Below are 13100 nucleotides of genomic sequence, written 5' to 3' on the forward strand. Positions count from 1 at the left end.
GATGATGCGATTCTCCATCTATTACTGATCACTGGACCTACTGCCTCCACTCTTCACTTGTCTGCACAGACTTCCTCCTGCAAAGAGGAGAGCTATCCACCTGCCAAATACTGACAGTCAGCTTCCTCCCTGGATGTTCTGTTCCATTAGGCTCAGATTCCCATGCTTTTATTCTTCCGGTTTATCCTCTGTCTGAGATGCAGCTGGGCCTGGGAAGTTAGGCAAATATCCATGAGCTTGCATATCCAGATGACAAATTGTAAACAGCAGAAGGAGACGGTGATTTTTAAAAATAAGTCGTAAGGAAATGACCTGTCTTCCTTGTGGAAGCATATTGGCAAGGCTGTTGCAGGGGCTTGTGGAGTGTGCATGCTGCCTTTGGGGTGGGGAGACAGTGAAGTTGGTTCCCAACAGTATGAACCAGATAGGTTAATGTTCAACTCATATTCCCCTATACCTTCTCATTTCCCATTTCTGTGCCTGGTAGCCTGACAACTGCCAGCCCCTACATCTCTTTCCTAGAGCTGTCTCTGGAGGTTTTGCTTGCTCTGGCAAGACCCAAGGAACTAGAGAATTAAAGTCTCCCAGGACCGATGCTGAAGCTCCAATATTTTGGCCACCTGATGCAAACAGTTGACTAATTAGAAAAGATTCTGATGCTGGGAAAGACTGAGGGCAGGAGGAGAGGACAACAGAGGATGAGATGGCTGGATGGCATCACTGACTCAATGGGCATGAGTTTGCGTAAACTCCAGGATATGGTGAAGGACAGGCAAGCCTGGCAACTGCAGTTCAAGGGGTCTCGGAGAGTTGGACATGACTGAGAAACTGAACAACCACCACCACCACCACCTCTGGCCCTGTGCAGTCCTTACTGAGTCAGTGACCAGAGTCGGTATATAAATAACCTAACTCTCTCTTTACCTGGATGAGATACCTCCGAGGAGTGTGTTTGATACTATATTGTCACCCTGCTTATTTAACTTATATGCAGAGTGTGGTGAGGTGAGGTGAAGTCGCTAAGTCATGTCTGACTCTTTGCGACCCCAAGGACTGTAGCCTACCAGGCTCCTCCCACCATGGGATTTTCCAGGCAAGAGTACTGGAATGGGTTGCCATTTCCTTCTCCAGAGGATCTTCCCAACCCAGGGATTGAACCCAGGTCTCCCGCATTGTAGGTAGATGCTTTACCGTCTGAGCCACCAGGGAAGTATATGCAGAGTACATCATGCAAAATGCCGGGCTGGATGAAGGCCAAGCCAGAATCAAGACTGCTTGGAAAAAATATCAATAACTTCAGATACGCAGATGACATTACACTTATGGGGTCACAAAAATCAGACATGACTTAGTGACTAAACCAACACCACCCTTATGGCAGAAAGCAAAGAGGAACTAAAGAGCCTCTTGATGACAGTGAGGAAGAGAGTGCAAAAGCCGGATTAAAACTCAACATTCAGAAAACAAAGATCATGGCATCCAGTCCCATTCAGTTCAGTTCAGTTCAGTTCAGTTCAGTCGCTCAGTCGTGTCCAACTCTTTCCGACGCCATGAATTGCAGCACGCCAGGCCTCCCTGTTCATCACCAACTCCAGGAGTTTACCCAAACTCATGTCCACAGAGTTGGTGATGCCATCCAGCCATTTCATCCTCTGTTACCCCTTCTCCTCCTGCTCCCAATCCCTCCCAGTGTCAACGTCTTTCCCAATGAGTCAACTCTTCACATCAGGTGGCCAGAGTATTGGAGTTTCAGCTTCAGCATCAGTCCTTCCAATGAACACCCAGGGCTGATCTCCTTTAGGATGGACTGGTTGAGAGTCCAAGGGACTCTCAAGAGTCTTCTCCAATACAATTCAAAAGCATCCATTCTTTGGCACTCAGCCTCCAGTTCCACTACTTCATGGCAAATAGATGGGGAAACAATGGAAACAGTGACAAACTTTACTTTCTTGGGCTCCAAAATCAACACAGATGGTGACTGCAGCCATGAAGTTAAAAGATGCTTGCTCCTTGGTAGAAAAGCTATGACCAACCTAGATAGCATGTTAAAAAGTAGAGACATTACTTTGCCAACAAATGTCAGTCTAGTCAGAGCTATGGTTTTTCCATTAGTCATGTATGGATGTGAGAGTTGGACCATAAAGAAGGCTGAGCACCAAAGAATTGATGCTTTTGAACTGTGGTGTTAGAGAAGACTCTTGAGAGTCCCTTGGACTTCAAGGAGATCAAACCAGTCAATCCTAAAGGAAATCAGTCCTGAATATTCATTGGAAGGATTGATGCTGAAGCTCCAATATTTTGGCCACCTGATGCGAAGAGCTGACTCATTGGAAAAGACCCTGATGCTGGGGCAGATTGAAGGCAGGAGGAGAAGGGGATGGCAGAGGATGAGATGGCTGGATGGCATCACTGTCTCAATGGACATGAGTTTGAGTAAACTTGGGGAGATAGCAAAGGACAGGGAAGCCTGGTGTGCTGCAGTCCATGGGGTCACAAAGAGTCAGACACGACTGAGCCACTGAAAAACAACTTAGAGTTCCCCAGTATGATTAAGCTCCAGGTGCTCAGAGTGGTAACTGACTTGGTAACACATTCTTTATTGCTTTCCTTTCCACCTTTGTCTCTCTCCTCCAAATAAATTACTTGCACTTGAAATTTTGTTTCAAGACCTACACCCAGGAAAACCCAAACAAAGACAGTAACCTACCTACTGGATGCCTTGAAGGACAGGAGTTGGATCTATGGAGATAATAGCAACAATTTAGGGGGGAAAGAAGCTAACAATGTGATGATGAACAGAATGAGCTACTTGGATAGTAAACAGGATAAGATCTGCCACAGGTCCCATCCACCCTATGTCCAAGAGTCTGGGAGATTTTCCTGATAGGCAAGTAATTGAAACAAGACTGAGTATAAGGGAAATGTTGGGTCATAACTCACTTCATCTATAATATGGGCATCAGTCACTCTGCCCAATATCCACAGGGCAATAAACTGGTGGAATTTAATTTCTTTTCATGTGGAGCTATTCAAGCATTACTTTGCAGATTTTTATGGGAGAATGATCCTCTGATATGTTTCTTTGTCTAAGAGCTAAGTACAACTTAGAACAGATAACCAGGAGTGTTCCAATAACTATGTTCAAATATTTATGCAACATTGACTTTCTGAGCATAGAGTTAAATTGGTTAGTTCTTTTGCCAAATGCCTTCAGACTTCATTGACTTTTTTTTTGGAATTAGTACAAAAGCAGAGATTATATTCAAAACTTGTTCAAGGATTCTGTGTGGTCCAGAAAATGATGAGTCTTTACTGCTACATAGGAATTAAATATTGAACATGTTAACTCTTCAACTTTTGGGACAGTGAGCAACCAAGGTGTTTGGACTGACTTAGGAAAGACCTGTATATAAATCTCTGACCTATTCTTCTAAAAGAGCAGAAAAATTCCTGATAGTTCAGAATGATGCTAAGAAAAAGAGTAATTTGGGCCATTTAGGAGACAATGCTGAGCATCTGAACAGGGTTCGCTTTGCCCACAGCCAGCATTATTGTCACTGCTTTGTCAAGAATTCTGAGATCCTTTGAACATGAAAGGGAGAGTAGGGAATCAAATCTCTCTACTTCATAGAGAATGTATTAGAACTGCTTCAAAATTAGCCTTGGCTCAGCTTAATGAAATTTCCCCATCGTTCAGCAACAGCCCACCAAACTCAGCATTCAAACTTTAGCCCCTTGACTGTAAAAAGATTCGGAAATCAGACAACCTGCAAAATGAAGACGATTATTCCTCTTCCCCAGGTTCACAAAAGGACTCAAACCTACTCAGCTTCCAGAGGAGGCTAAATATTAGAGGCATCCTGACTGAGGACATGCTTTATTCTCAAATGCACAGTTAAACGCATAAAATGCCTATGTTATTGAGCCAGAAATTTCTGCTATTAAACTGGCCAGCCCTGCTGCATTCGAGAAATCATTCTCAAGAATGGCAGAGTAACCAGGAGACGTAAACTGGGATCACTCCCCTCTGGTGTCCCTGAAGGGTCTCCAGTGGGATTTTCCTTGGAAGGCCCTCTCCATGGAGACTTCTTCTCAGCTCTGGTTAAATTAGTTTGTCTTCACTGGCCTGAGATAAGAGATGTATGATTGCTTTTCCACCCCCATCCCTCCCACTCTGCACCCACACACAATCTTTGCACTTCCGATACTCCTGAAAGTATCACTGCAATAGCCGCACGACTTTCTGTTTGACATCAACACGTGCATAAAGTCTGACCCTCATAGCTCACCTTTATCACTTGTTCTCTGTGTATTCATCTCCCTTTGGCCTGAACAGGGCACCTAAACTTACAGTCTTCAGAGCACCAGTCAGTGATGCAATGTAGCAAACAAAGGATCTCTTGATTCAAATTATACCACTGCCAAATGCTGATGTGTGTAAATAATTAATTGTATTTTCACTGGTGAGTCCAGTTTGATCTTTCAATCTCTGGTGACCCCTGGGGTCTGCAGCTCCCCAAGAAGCAGAGATGTTTAGGATTTTTTATTACCAGCTCATAACTAATTTATAGATTACTATGGAGTCAGGTGCACAGATTCAGGGCCTCATTTTTCACTCTAAGTAGCTCCAGTGTTAAGGGCTGGCTGCTGCTGCTGCTGCTGCTGCTGCTGCTAAGTCGCTTCAGTCGTGTCCGACTCTGTGCGATCCCATAGACGACAGCCCACCAGGCTCCCCTGTCCCTTGGATTCTCCAGGCAAGAACACTGGAGTGGGTTGCCATTTCCTTTTCCAGTGCATGAAAGTGAAAAGTGAAAGTGAAGTCACTCAGTCGTGTCTGATTCTTCGCAACCCATGGACTGCAGCCTACCAGGCTCTTCCGTCCATGGGATTTTCCAGGCAAGAGTACTGGAGTGGGGTGCCATTGCCTTCTCCAAGGGCTGGCTACTTCCCAGAAATTAATGAAAGGGAACAGAGATGTGGACAAAGCCCGGATGCCATGGCACAGGTATTTTTCAAAAGAAGCACAAATGTCTGTAAGTAAGGAATTTCCTACTTACAAACAACCAAGCTGTCTATCTGCTAAAGGTAAAACCCATGTATGTTGCATACTGAAAAAAAAGATCATTAAAATTATGTCTTCATCTCTGATTTGCCTTCTTCAGTGAAGTTTTTATCAAAACAATTCCATTAGACTCAAACTTGGAGGCAGTACTAATGCTTTTTTTAAAAAAAGAGAAGGGACTTTCTTAACAAAATTTTATCGTGCCAGGAAATGAGCTTGAAAGAAAGGGAAAACACTTGAAGCCTAATTACAGCTTTGATAGCACATGTGCTATGTCTTTTAGACAACAGCATTAAGTATGGAGTTTATTTACTTAAGACTTTTCAAAGTTTATTTTTTAATTAAAAAAATTTGGGGGGGGCTGTGCCACACGGCATGTGGGATCTTAGTTCCTCGACCAGGGATTGAACCCCCACCCTATGCATTGGAAGCACGGACTCTTAACCACTGGACCCCCAGGGAAGTTCTCCCTTATGATTTTCTGAAGTGTGTAGTATTATATGCACATGTTGATATGTGATAGAACAGAAATGTGCAAAGGCTAAAAGGGCCATTTATTACAGACCTTCAAAGAAACCAACAATGACTTAGGGATGTGTATTACATCCCTGACTTTTCTGCGGTTTCCTCAATAGCATCAAGAATTTTCTGTGAAGATACTCAAGAATTCCATCTCCATCATAGCGAAGTAAGTACTCCCGCCCTCTGACCCCTCAGTCGTGTCCACAACTTCGACACACAAAACTCGTTCTCCCAGAGCTGAGGAAAGATGGGTGGTGTAAAGAAAACCTACACCCAGTGGCATCTGAAACAAGTACTGGTGGAATAAAGAAATCTCTGAACATATTCATAAGGAGTGTTTCTTTAGGGTACTTTTCTCTGTCTCAGGACCGAAGCTGTGTCACATTCTGAAACTGTTGCTATGGCAAAGCGTACTGTTTTATTGACTATGGAGCACATTGTTGTGTTTAAGTCATGTAAATGATCAGGATACAAAGGAAAGGGCCTCCTGGCAGCCCCTGTGCAGGGGTCTCTCCCCCTTGACACATGTATTTTCACAGCCTGGGAAGGCATTTCTTTCAAAAAGCCCCACTCCCTGGGTGCTGCAAACTGGTCTTTGGAGACATTTATGAGATCTCCATATCTTTGAGAATTGATTCTGCAAGGGCAAAAGAATTCACAATCATGAAGCCCTTGCTTTTGTTTTAAGGCCAGGATCTTTCTATAGAAATTTTGCATTCTCTACCTATTAACACATTTACTTTCCAGGCTGCTGATCTTGTCTGATATTTCAACTTTCTATCAATTTCTGTCACTTGGAAGCAAAGTAGGAGAGTTTCTCTTTTGTTCCCCGTGTATCTCTGAATATGTGTTTTTAATTAAGTATTTTACTACAGCATCAATTCACACTGATTAGACATAATTACAGAAACAAAATATGCAGAATACATTTTAATAATGCCTGCCACCTCCAAGGAAACAATGAAGATCTAATTTAATGATCTAAGTGTTGTTTGAAAGCAAGATGGAGTTTAAAAATAGTCATATATTTTGAAAAGGAGCTTATTAGTATTTTTGATATAAATATAAGCTAAAATGCACCATTATCAGGGTTTCAAAACATGTAATTAAAAAAAAACACTGAGGGCAACATTTTTTTACATGAAGAATCAAATCACACTCTTTAATAATAAAAGCTTGATCCAATGAAAACAGTTTCAACTGTGACACTTGAGACAAGCTGTGATAATTTGTAGCCCAATTTCTCAGGGAAATTTTACCACTATGAAAATTGATTTTTGATGGTATTCTGTCCAATGTCTATTTCCAGGGTTTAATGCTACTCACACTTATGAAGAATGTTATCAGTGGGGGAAACTGCATGAAGGGTGCATATGAATTCACTGCACTAGTTTTACCTCTTGTGTCTTAAACTATTTCGAAGAACAAAACAAAACAAAAAAACTAGAGCAAAAGTCTATTTTTGATGCCGAATAAAAATCTATTTTTCCGACTTGTAAAAAAACGTGCTGTCTCAGTAGACCTTAGATAATTACAACTGCAGAGCCATCTGACATATTATTTCCAGCACTTGTGTAGGCGTCTGGAGTCAAGGGTTTTTGGACAATAAGTTAACTTTGTCGAGAAAAATTCTATTTATTCCACATTTTCAATTCACTCAGAAAAGAATTCTGTAAACAATATAAATGAGAGATCTATTTAATTTTACTGCTTCAGATGCCCTTCCAATAGTTATTAAAGTAGTATTTACAATTCTCATAAACCTAGTTGTGTCACTGAATCTCTCACTTTGTTTAGATTTCTTGTTCTCTTTTGAAAAACTTGGTAGTTAAAATCCTAGTTTTGCATTCCTCCACTTCATGAGGGAAGTTCAGAGATTAATAAAAGGAATATGAAACAGCACACACCAAGATTGTACATAATGTAAATATCTGTTCATATTTTGCTTGGGTGTAACTGTGTGTGTAGATTTGGGAAGGTGTGTAATTTGCAATGTCAGGATCAAGAGGATCATATGAATTGCCTAATTGAACCTAAATATTAATATGTTAAGCATAAATATATCTGATATATATAATGCATGCTGCTGATTATATAATAAGTTTTTGCATTTCCATGGCATTCTTTACGGCTTCCCTCATGGCTCAGTGGTAAAGACTCTGCCTGCTAATGCAGAAGACACAGGTTCGATCCCACGGTCAGGGAGATCCCCTAGAGAAGGAAATGGCAACCCACTTCAGTATTCTAGCCTGGAAAACTCTATGGACAGAGGAGCCTGGTGGGGTCAGAAAGAGTCAGACACAACTGAACGACTAAGCGCACATGCGCGGCATTCTTTAAGGGACCATAGCAGCACCACACCTCCTTTTATCCTAATATAATTCTGTGAACTTACAAGAGGTTGTTACCATTATTCTCATGGAGAAAGTGGGCAGCTAACTTCCAAAGATATCCAGCCTCTGGCTTACTCTTACAAGGCATGCTAAAGCGAGATTAGAAATTAAAACCCAGATTCCATACTACTCAGCCGTAAAAAAGAATGAAAGAATGCCAACACGGATGAACCTAGGGATTATCATTACTAAAGTAAAGTAAATCAGACAGAGAAAGACAAATATCATATGATGATCATTTATATGTGAAATCTAAAATATGAAACAAAACTATTTATGAAGCAGAAGCAGACTCACAGATGTAGAGAACAGACTTGCAGCTGCCAAGGGAGAGGGAGGGAAGGGCAGGCATAGACTGGGAGTGTGGGGTTAGCAGATGCAAGCTTTCATATGTAGAATGACAAACAACGAGGTCCAGCTGTATAGCACAGGGAACTATATTCAATATTCTATAATAAACCATAAGGGGAAAGAATATGAAAAAAGTGAAAGTGAAAGTCGCTCAGTTGTGTTCTACTCTTTGCAACCCCATGGACTATACAGTCCATGGAATTCTCCAGGCTAGAATACTGGAGTGGGTTGCCATTCCCTTCTCCAGGGGATCTTCCCAACCCAGAGATCGAACCCAGGTCTCCCGCATTGAGGGTGGATTCTTTACCAGCTGAAATACCAAGGAAGCCCAATATGAAGAAGGACATATATATAAAACTGAATTACTTTGTTAAAATTGAACACAACATTGTAAAGAAACTATAACAAAAATAAATTTTAAAAAATAACAGATTCCACATCCTTGTTCAAGGTACTTCACTCTGAGGCACAGTCTCTAAAGCCACAGCTATGGTTAGATTGTCTTGTTTGACATCTTCAACAGTGCCACTAGAAGAAAATATTTAATAGGCTGATTCTTGTCAATGTATGGCAAAAACCACTACAATATTGTAAAGTAATTAGCCTCCAATTAAAATAAATTAATTAATTTTAAAAATAACAGGAGTTAGATATCTCTTTTTATCAATAAATTATAGCAAATAAAAGTATTTTGTGCTTCACCTGGGAACATTGGATTCCTTTTCTTTTCCTAACAGCTTCACTGACATATAATTCAACTACCATAGTTCATTTAATGTGCACCTGTCAAGGTTTTGTTTTAAATATCCACAGAGTTGTAGAATCAGAACAACTTAATTATAGAACAGATTCACTCCCCTTGAAAGAAATCTTGCAGCCATTAGCCATCACTCCCTCCTCCTCCCACCCTCCACTCCCAGCCCCTGACAACCACTAACCTACTTCTTGTTTACATGGAGATTTACCTAATCTGGACATTTCAAACAAAGAAACATACAATATGTGATCCTATGCAGCTTAGCATAGTATAGCACGTATCAGTACTCCATTCCTTTTTATTGTTGAATAATATTCCATTCCATGCACATGCTACATAAAGTATTTATACCTTCACCGGTTGATGGACATTTGGTTCTTTCCATCTTTTGCCTATTGTGAATGATGCTGTTATAAGCATTTATGTACAAGGGCTTTTTTTTAACTGGAAGAAAATTCCTTTATAATGTTATGTTGGATTCTGCCATACAACCACACAAATCAGTCATAATTATACATATATCACCTCCCTCTTGAGCCTCTGTCCCCTTATGTTCAAGTTTTTGTGTGGACATATGTTTTCATTCCTGTTGGGTCTATACCTTGAAGTGAACTGCTGTGTCATATGTTAACTTTATGTGTAACTTTTTGAAGAACTGCCAGAATATCTCCAAAATGGCTGCATCATTTTTCACACCACAAATAATTCCTTTCTTTAACATGAGCTGACCCAACCACTCTGAGGGCTCCTGTCTTCACTATAATTAGTAAACTCCAACGTTTCTGGTTTCACACACTACTGAGTCTGGTCAGTTGAAAGGTACCAGATTGTCTTCGCCTCACCAGGATTTCAGCAAAGTGATCAGGTATTAGAATGGGAAGCAAGGAAATGAAGGATGTGTTTATCAATTCTACCTCTAGAGTGTGAATTACATTTTGGCAAGGACAATTAAAAATTGAGACTGCAACACACACACACACACACACACACACACACACACACACACACACACACTTCAATTAGCCCTACAAAAATAAAAACAAACTAGACCAACCAACCAGTCAAACAGAAACTCCCCATGTGGAAGCATGTGCTCCTTCATGTCCTGAAGGATTAGGAGATATCTGAAAGGTTTTTATGGTTTTGTAGTTTTCAGTAGCAAGAGACATTTTTGGCTATAAAGACATCCAGGTAAAAGCCCTCACACCTGCTTCCTGCACAGAGACACACAACTATGAAAAAAAGTCTCCAAAGATGCATGAATAAAACTTTTATAATTTCAAGTATTCTTAAGTTTCTAGACAGGGATCAATATAGGCCTTGGTTTTTAAGGCAAGCTGGGACACATTCTGGAATTTAAAACACATGCTTAGCCCCTGACAAATCAAGTAAGAGTCTGGAGATGAAGGAGACTTTTGTGCACAAACCTGGCAATGCTCTGACTGGCTCTTTCTGTGTGGCCACAAAGGTGTGTGCCCAAGAAGATACAGACGTTCCCTGGCTGGCACTGCTGGGGATATGGGGCTGAAGCAGGCCATTTTTTTCCTCCTTCAGCTTGATTCTCTCTCTTTTTTTTTAAATATTTACTTATTATTTTTATTTGGCTTCATCGAGTCTTAGTCAGAGCATGTGGGATCTAGTTCCTTGGCCAGGGATCGAACCTGGGCCCCTGCACTGGGAGTACAGAGTCTTAGCCACTGGACCACCAGGAAAGTCCCTAGCTTGATTCTTATAAGATCCATCAGTTGATGCTTTTGACTTGTTCCTAACTTTGAACCTTGTGGCTCGATTTCAGCAAAGCCAGTACAAAGCTGGAAGAGAAACTCGTGTGGGTTATTTCTCTCATTCCATTGCTGTTCCCCACCTCTCACATGACACTCACAACCTGATAGGCAAGCAAACCAACATTCTGGCTGGGGAACCATTGCCAGCAGGGAGAACTGGAAAGTTCTGAGTGAAAATGGAAGAGAAGAGGAAGAAGGGATGAGTGAAAAGAGAGAAAAGGGAGTGTGAAATAGGGAAAGAGTACATCCTGGGACAAAGGTCAGAAAGGAGGGAAGGAAAGCAGAGAGCTAAAAACCAAGGAGGCATCGTTGGGCCAAAGGTATTAGCAAGCACTCTTCTCCTGGGACTATCCTGGTTCCCGCTGAGGTCTTCATTGCCCTTGGTTAGTACAATTATTCATTGGTAATGCCCAACTTGGCTTCCCCGGTAGCTCAGTCATAAGGAATCTGCCTGCCAATGGAGTTTGATCCCTGAGTTGAGAAGATTCCCCTGGAGGAGAAAATGGCAACCCACTCCAATATTCTTGCCTGGAGAATCCCATGGACAAAGGAACCTGGCGGGCCACAGTCCATGGGATCGCAAAGAGTCGGACATGACTAAGCATGCACACACAATGCCCAACTTGAGTTTGCCAATGACTTCAAACCACCACAGGAGTTACCAGTGATTTATAGCTTTGCAAACTGAAATTCAAACTCAAAGTGCTTTTGATAAACTGCAATATAACATTACAAAGCACAGAGAAGAAATCCCCTCTAGGTTATAGAATAACACACAAAGAAAGAAAACAACAACAAAAAAATGTTTAACAGGAGAGGAATCAACAAAGCTAGACAGCTAACTAATGGCAAGCACTGATTATCAAAGTAAGGTGAATATGGAGATACACTGAAGTGTTAGTTACTCATCCTGAGAAAATGTGGCCAAACTATTTCAAAGGTGCTCTGTCTAGTTCCGAGTGTCACCATTAAAGAGGGGTGTGGCGAACTTGGAAAGAGTTCAGAGGAAAGCCACAAAGAAGATCAAAGGGGTGAAGAAAAAGGACCTGAGAGCAAAGAGTCAGGGAGCTGGAAAAATTAATTCTGGAGAAGAGAAGGTTAAGGAGATAACTGACTTCTGGTCCTCAGCTACAGGAGGAACTTTTCACAGGCGGTGGCCACCTGCCCTCCATCTCCACTATGGATGGACGGACAAGAGGCTTAAACAGGCAGCGTGGGAGAATCTCAGTTAAGTATAAGGAATTCCATGACATGAGAAATGGCAAATAATGAAATGGGCTCCTGATTATGGATGCGAATAACGAATATCCTCGGGCGTCTTAGAAAAGAGGTAAGACCCTCCTGTGTGTGGGATGGCTTACTACCTGGAGTTGAGGGTGGGATGATGAGGGTCGCTATTCTCACATTCTAGAATACAATTGGGTATTCATCGTTTGTCTGACCAAATTTCTCTCATTTCTCAGCCTTGAAGCAAAATACTTTGCCTGGTATACCCCTTTGAGATACAACCATTTCATCTGTGAAAACGAAGACTGGAAAAAAAAATCTTTGAAGGGTGGGAATTTGTTGAAGGAAACAAGTGAGCCAAACAAGACTCACAAGGGTGGGGGTGGGGTAAGGCACCTCGGAGTGCATGCTGGGATTAGGGCTAATTAAGATGTTGACTGAATCTATGCTAGTCATGTCCCACCAGACTCTGCTGGATTAGTATGTAAATTGGCAAACTCTGTTCTGAAATTGCCCTACCAGCTGAGGTCTAATTACTGACTAGACATAACAAATAATAATGGGATTTGTATTTTAGGATGTTTAATTATGGAAATACACGTCTGGAAAAAAAATACCAGTTGTATTGCACAGACAGAGAACTCATAATGTTTTCCCCAAAGTTTATGAAATTTTACACCTTTAATAAGAGCACCACGAATGAGCATGGGTGGGGAACTCCTTACAGAGACCTAGCATTTGTGAAGGGAAACCATCACAATGATTAATTCGCCGCTTGAGTCATTTCCCCAAAGCTTCTCAAAGACTAATTGTTTCATTGCTGATACACAGCATCTTGTGAGCTTTTAGTTCTATCACCAAAAGAACTGGAACTCATCCATGAAGAATAACCAAGATGCTATGGATTTCACTCAACTACCCTGCAGCATGCATTCAGATGGAATTAAAAGCAACAGGCCAACAATGAAATGAAATGAAACCCCTAACATCGTTTTTCTTTCCAG

The 13100-nt window shown here is 41.4% G+C and overlaps 1 protein-coding gene and 1 non-coding gene across 7 annotated transcripts in view; both read right to left on the minus strand.

Moving 5' to 3' along the window:
• MID1 (midline 1) overlaps positions 1-13100 on the minus strand; it is a 412936-nt gene that overhangs the window by 239512 nt on the left and 160324 nt on the right. The window lies entirely within an intron of this gene.
• TRNAG-CCC (transfer RNA glycine (anticodon CCC)) lies at positions 10726-10797 on the minus strand. Its single transcript has one exon. It is a non-coding gene; the product is annotated as a tRNA-Gly (tRNA).

This window comes from Ovis aries, chromosome X, assembly GCF_016772045.2.
Source record: "Ovis aries strain OAR_USU_Benz2616 breed Rambouillet chromosome X, ARS-UI_Ramb_v3.0, whole genome shotgun sequence".
Lineage (NCBI taxonomy): Eukaryota > Metazoa > Chordata > Mammalia > Artiodactyla > Bovidae > Ovis > Ovis aries.